Here is an 8,347-nt window from a genome sequence, read left to right on the forward strand (position 1 = left end):
AAATTAACAACTCGTTATTTAACATATTCCATGTTCTCCACTATTTTATCATTAAACTATGCACTAAATATTCGAAATTTGATTTTTTAAGTAGGTAAAAGTAAAAATAATAAGCATATCATCAAAATCTCTCTGTTACAAGAGAGAATCTCTTTTCAACTATAAATAGTTAGTTGATAATTAAAAACATATATTATATTATTAGTTACCTATCATAATAAATAATACAACATAACATTAAAAATACAATACATAATATTTATAGCGTGGTACTTTTTATACTCAGACAATTTTTACAAACTATAAAACCCTTTGTTTGGTTTCTATAATTTTATTTTCAAACCAATAATCACCATAGCATGTTAAAGCATATTGATAATATTGACACACCAAACGAAGTATAATATAGACCCGCAAAACAGTTCTGATTGTGACATTTTCATCGTTAGTGGCTTAGTACATAAAGTTAAATAGCTCAGAAACTCTTAGTTTGAATTTGGTTTCTGATACATCAACATTTTCAAAAGATAATCTACTTATAATTATAAGTAAAAAAGGGATATTCTCTATCAAAGAGGTTTGTGTCGCTCATTAGATACATTCATTAAATGGGTATAAAACCAATTTGCTTATATTTAGTATTTTAATAAATACAAACCTAGTTCAAGAAAAAGATTCGGATGAAAGTTTTCGGTATAATATTTGGGTATATAATCCTGTATAGTTTGCCGCAAACTGTTAAAAAATATGTATTCAATTCCCTCCTCCCACGCTTTTGTTAATATACAAAATATATACAATACGCACATTATGTTTGTTTTAATAAATTAAATAACGACATTAAATTTAAATTATTATTATCTTGAGTATCTATGTGTTATGTCGCACTAATTATTAATGCAATTTGTCAAACGTGTGGATTGATACAGGCAATACGCCAATACAATATACGCGTATGAGGTAAAAGTAGCGTACAACTACGAATGTCTGTGATTAAGACTCTATAGTGAAACAATGAATATGAAATTAATAAACCATAATATTATGTTCTTTTTTTGTTTTATTGGTAAAATCTTTTAAAAAATATTGTTTTTCAAATTTCTCGCAGTATTTATTATTTTGTATTCAAAAAAATCTTTAAAAATAAAAACCAGAAAAATAATGTTGAAGATTTTAAACGTGGATTCAAGTCTAAGTGTATCAGTTATTAAAATATCTGCTGAAAACCCATGTTGGGGGGAGGGGCAATATCATTTAATAAGGGTCGATGGATAAACCATAAGCAACGAGAACGTGCAATACTTTCATGACGTGTTAACGTATACGAATATTCATTAAAATTAGTTCAAAACAATTTATAAGAGTTCCTGAGTTCTGCCAAATAACAATACAATTATGTTTTAATTCATTAATATTTAATACCATAATATAAAAGAATTGTTTTCTTGATAATTGGTAATTCATCTTATAGTTTTCAAATTTTTATTCGGGAATAGCGCGACACCAAACTATACTGAGGAATTGAATGTTTCAATGTTACATAATGCATACTATAGGTATTGTTATTATTATTATGAAATAATCTGTTGTACATTGTAGTAAAATTTAGTACCTACTTTAGCCAGAAGTAATAGCTGTTCGTTTTTAAACAACGAGCCCGTGTTGTTCCGTATTTAAAGATCGTTTAAAGTTCACACCTTAGTAGATAATTTTTATAGTTGAAGGGTTCGGTGCAACAACCAGACAAGTCCATTTTTATTAAAAATGAGTTTTTCATGGAAGAAAAATCTATATTTTGGTAGAACAATCAGACAAATCGCTTTATTATTTCCAAAGATATCTCAAAAAGAATTATTTCCCGCCCATAAAGGAGAATGAGATTAAGAATTTTGTTTTGCTTCTCCTGAACAATTGGTAAAAGTGGATTTGTCTGGTTGTTGCACTGAACCTTTCAATTTGTAGATTAAATAAAAAAATAATTACAAGTATTGGTTATTCGACCATTTTAACACATTTTACATAATATATTATTGTGTATTTTTTATTGTTATTGTCATATTTCATTATTATGTACTCATTAAATAATTGTATGAACTAAAAACTAACATATTTTATCCTTATAATACATAACTTTGTACCATGCTATAATGAATGTTGTTTGATAAATATAATTGACGGAGATGTGCACGTAACAATTAATTGTACTTATTTCTTATTATTTTTTTTCTCTTCCTATTGTCTATTATTCCAACCATGTTCCTGTATGGACTTATCACGGTAAATACAAATCAATGTCGGCTCATATTATAACAATAGGCTTGTAAATGTATTGCATTTTCAAAATCGGAATTTTATCGCATAGTGACGGTAAAGAGGAACATATAGATAGGTATTGGAGTCTGCATGTAACGTCTTATAAGTTACAATCTCGTCTTAAATACTACTTTTGTTTATTTCATTTTGGATTTTGATTTAACTCATGATTATTATTATGTTGATCAAAATAATGTATATCTGATTACACCCCGCTTTGAAGTTATGAATGCCTTGGTTTTGGGAAAGACTATCAACAATTTAATTTTTTTATTATTATTATTATTATTATTATTATTAAAAGCTGTTCTGTTAAGCAATTAAGCTTGAATGTTAAAATTTGACTAAAAATGGTAAAATGTTCTATATCTTAAAATGTATTTTAACTATTTAGTCATAACTCCAAAAATAATGGTCTATAGAGACTTAAAATTTTAACACTTATCAACAAATATTGTTTATAAGATACAAACATAAAATGCATTTAAAAAACAAATGTTTGAGACAAGATTTATGAAATTTAAAACCAAGATAGAGTGAGATCAAGTGAACCTTTTGGAGATTTTTTTTTTGCATTGTTGAATATTAAATGGATGGTTTAAATCTTGAACTAAACTAGACTTAAGATGTTTAGTGTCTTTCTAAAATCTTAACAGGGAAAAAATCGAATTAAACTTTTGAAACTTTAGTAGGTACTCGTATGGTTTAAAACTACAATTTGTAATTTATTTTAATACAAACTACAACATGATTTAAGTAGACAGTAGTTTGTAAAATTCATTCTAGTTCTATAAAATATTTTATTAATTCTGTTCAGATCTGTGAGCTTCGTTAACATAAATAACAAGTTCTTTAAAAAAGTAAAATATTTTAATGGTAAAACAGAAGTGTGTGAGGGTACAACTCTCACGGATTTAATTTCAACTAAATATTCTTAAGCCCCCCGCCCCCCAAAAAAAAATACTTTACAGGACCTCCATCTGTTGGGTTAGATAAATAATAGACAGTTGTGGCGTCATGCACCAACAATCTTAATTTCTAAACATGCACTAGCTGCAGTAAGCAACGTATAGAAGGCATATGTGGTAGGTATAGACTACGGACGTAAAGCGAGTGATACCAATCGCATACGAATAATATAAAAACTTATTTAATAACGAAATTTGGCTCACGGATATAAAAGTAATTTATTCAGTTCAAAATGTATAAAATAATAGTAATAAAAAAATACACAACGTCAGACGTCACAATTATATTCTTTAATGATTATGTGACATGTATGTCACTGTAACATGTAACCTGAGGCAAAGGCAAATTAAGCGTTCAAGTAATACTACATTTGAATTATACTGTCTCGAACGTTTGAGTACATAAGCAATTTTAAACTTACACCCATAAATATTTTCAGCTTGTCGGCGGGTTTAAATATATTATGATAATATCATAAAATAGTCAAGAGGTCTTATAAAAATAAAACATTTAATCATTTCATGTTATGATAGCTTGAATAAAATATTCATGATTATGTTTTTAATGGTTTTGATCAACAATCATAGAATTCATGAAAATAAATATCTTATTTCATAAAGAAATCAATTAGACAAGATTAAATTAATATGAACACTTTTCTCGATTTGCGTCATTTGGCTCGTAATACTGTTGATACTTATATAATATAAGTGTTTTATTATTATTTTAGTCTTCAGATCAAAAATTGTGACAAGTTATCGTACATATTTGAATAATATTTAGTGTGAACATTAAATAAATAGTTGAGGGTTAGTTATCTTTAACTCTTTTTAATAGAAATTTTAATCTGGACTACTAGATATACCTACTTACGATATTTTTATATAGTTTCGAAGCATAATTTGATTTTAGAACGAATATTAATTTATCTTCACGTCTCAATATCATATCACCCATAATTTTAAACAAGAATGTACTGTAGTATATTTTTTAATTTATAAACAAATTTTGGTGTATTATTAGTACATTCTAAATAAATATATACCTAGCTCATTTTATCTCATTTTAAAGGCTATTTACGTTAGTATAGTTGTTTCAAAGAAAAAAATTAACTCTTGAAACGTTACCAACGTTACGCTACGATACGATATTACTGTATATATATAATCTTATTATACACCCGTGTGCCATAAATATCGTTGAACTTTAAGTTAGAATATAAAAATATAAAATTCAATGGTTTTTTCAGTAATACAATTTTGAAACAATTACCGTTTTTAAAATGTTAAATTTACGTAATTGATATTGTCGTAGACTTTTATGCCTCGTTATCGCGTAGCAAACAGTTTTCTTTATTCTATTTGTGTATAGGAAGTCATTTCCGACGTTCCAACCCTTAACCATTATGTCACCCATTGAATATTACTTTTGTTCATATATTTATTATAATATTTTCAATTTTGTATAATAAATATTTTTGGTTTATTTTTTTTTTATTATACCTAAATATTATTTTAATTTTGGACGACGAAAATACTTTCAAAGAATCATATAAGTTCATAAAATAAATAACATAGTTGTTGAGCTATTTTATTTTTTATTTTTATAAATATACGCCAATAATAGCCTATAATAGCTTATGCTAGAAACAAATAAAAATAAGAAATATATAGAAAGTTTATAATATAAATATAAATAAATTTTAGTTTAACCATGGACGTTGTTAAAAATTAAATTTTTCATTTAATTTAAAAAATCGGAAAAAAACCTTTAGGCATATTAAGTGTATCCACTTAAAATGATAGTTAAGAAAGTTCCTGAAGAGTTTAGATATGCTTCGTGGCGATTAACATTTCATGGTTAATCATTCATCTATATGTCTAAGTTTCTTAAAATGGAATGTAAAAACTAATTTTATTACTTACCAAAGAGTTAGTTTTTACCTCTCTCCCGTTTGTGCGTCTGACACGATCGTGATTCATGACAATTCTATTAATGTTACATTTAGTTCTAATGCATTCATCTATTGCATTTTGTACGTGATGTGTGATTACCAGCGAATCAACTCTGAAATATTCTTTTTCAATACATAAATAATATTAGAATGAAAACAAAATATATTAACTAACGCACCTAGTTTGAAGTTCAATTTCATTTAAGTGATTTGAAATGCAAGGTTTTGTAAACATTATATTTTGACGATACTCTGCACAGATTATATTCTCAAACGTGTTCAACAGAGATTTTGTTGATTTAAACGTATCGTTCTGTACGCCCTCCAAATATTCTATGTAAAAGAGATATTATTTATATTAATTAACCGTTTTAATAAGTATGTTACAGTTTTTTTGTAATGCTATTTATTACCCTATACAACAGGTTTATATTTGATTGTAGGTATGTTCTAAGGCAATTTGAAATTGGAGTTTACTTTAAACTTTGAGTATTTTACTGACACATTTTAATTTACCTATATTTAAAAATGTTTTAGGTACTATTTTAAATAAACTTAAATGATTTAGAAAAGTAGGTTCATCAATAAACAAAGGATTGTTTTTTTTAGGTTCGTGGTAAATAGATCAAGAACTCTATATAGTTAATTAAAATTGTATGATTTAAAGATATTTAATATTTATAAAAAGAATAACAATGAATTATGTTGAATATTTGTTACATTTTTATAACATTAGCAGAAAATTAAAGCTACGCTGCGCTGAGTATGTCAAAGTTATTTTCAGTAAATATTAATATTTGTTATTAGTTAGGTAATATTCAGTAACCGATTTATAAAAAAATGCTAATGCAGCTTATGTCTGGATTTTAAATTCTTATTAACGTCAGATGAGTTTCTTTTTAAAAATTAATTAATTTCTAAAAGTAAAGCTTTAACAAGAGTATACGAGAAAATAATATAATATAATTTAAATTATCTAATATATTTTTATGGCGGTATTATTATAAATTATTACTGGTATCGCAAATAAAACAAATTTGTAATAGAAATAAATAATAACGAACATTATATTATATTTTTAAACTCGGTATTTTGTCGTTTAGAATCTTCATTCTTCATATGAAACAATAGCAGTTTGTCATTTTTTCCCATTTAACTTTTGATTGCCTGTTTTCCATCCCCCTTACATCAAATTGTTTTCCATTTATTTTTCTATACTAGTTATTCACCTATCAACTTTAACTGAACTCACGTACCACATACCACGAATCAATTTTAATTGCCATAACTATTACAAATTATTTCATTATTTTTAGATGATGTGAATTGCAGTTGAATCTACAAGTATACAATAAAACAAAATTTAGACTATTAGTAAAATATTTATAAGAATTAAGAATGTCGAAAAGTATTGAAATTAAATGTAATAAAACATTTATACTTAGGTAATTGTTTTTTTTATTAAATATTTCAAATTACAATAATAGGCAGCATATTATTATGTTTAGTATTGTAAATTTGTAACCCATTTTTTTTGTTTCTTAAAAGTTTTCTATAGTTTTTATTACTATTTTTGTGTTTTTTTTTTTTTAAATTTATGGGTAGGTACTACACTAAAATATATTTTTCCCCTGCATGACGTTGATAAATAATTTGTACATTTGATTTTATATGTGTATCCAATTTTTTTATGTTTAACCATATTTCAACAATTTCAATATAATTTCCCATGTTTCATTATTTACGAAATTAGAGTTTGTTAATTTAATTTTCAATCAAATCGAAATTCATAATTTAATAGTGAAAATGTTTTTTGTTATTTTATTATTAATATAACAGCAATAAAAATCAGCTATTAAAACTAAATACATTTAAAAATATGACATAGAAAACGGCAATAATGTGCTTTTTTTATATTTTTATAACGAATCGTACATTAAAGTGTTAAATTGTTTAACTCGGGACTAGCACAATTGAAAGTATAAGAAACGCCATTTCTCAACGGTCTGGCATGTGAATAACGGAGACCACGAGAAGACGACTGATTCTATCGTGACGTCTTTTTAAAAAACAAGATGGTTTTATTGGAAATGAAACTGTCAGCCACAATTACCAATAAGATTTGATGGCACGTGATTTGGAAAAATAATCGGACGTTCTTAAGCTCGGTGCGATAATAAAAAAATAAGGGTAGTTGAAGAGCCTTCAAAATTCCGGTGGTGTGCCTCTTTTTATTGCTTTATATTTTGATAAAAATAAAAATAATCGAGTTTTCTAGAATTCTTTAGAATTTCTTAATAAAAGTTCATCGTTTAAATTTTAGAAAAATAAATGTTGTATTAGTTTATTTTACTCTCCATCATTTGTCTTTGACTGACGTTAAAACGTTTCGTCTTTCAAAATTAATTCTTGAGTGCAGAAAATAATGTGGAGTAGTCATTAAGTAATTTTATTTTTTTTCCACATTAGCTTGCCGGAATAATAAAAAAAAAACTAAATAGGTTATGTATATTAAAAAAAAAAAAAGGTAATAATTTATAATTATACTCACCCACGTAAATAAATTATGTTAAAAAGCGATATTAGAACTTTTTATTTTATAAATAAAAATTATTATGCGTTTGTTAGTAATTTTAATTTTAATCGCTTATCTTTGGAACCATTTATCTAATTAGCACAATAGTTAGCACTATAATATATAAATAGTAATGTTCACATAGCTTCGTTTTTCAATCTATATAGGTTGATATACGGTGGTTCACACAGGAATTTTGTTAAGGAAAATCGAATATTTTTTGTTTATACATACGGGTAGTATTGGTTACAGAAATAAAAAATATTTCTGCATAATATATTATATACTTTAATGAATGTTTGTATAGCTTATACAGGTACTCGACAATTGCGGCTTGACCGATATCGAAGAAAATGTCAGGGATTGTCTTTAGAAATATCAGAAAAGTTTAGAGAGTAGTTTTAGCCAAGTTCGAAAATATACCAAGTGCTATATCCAATCCACGACGGGCCCATCTGGGTAGAATTAGTTCACAAAGCTAGGTACACCGACGCAGTTTTTCCCGTTAACTGGGGTGCACTAAAACCAAAGAATAG

This window comes from Metopolophium dirhodum, chromosome 6, assembly GCF_019925205.1.
Source record: "Metopolophium dirhodum isolate CAU chromosome 6, ASM1992520v1, whole genome shotgun sequence".
Taxonomy (NCBI): Eukaryota; Metazoa; Arthropoda; class Insecta; order Hemiptera; family Aphididae; genus Metopolophium; species Metopolophium dirhodum.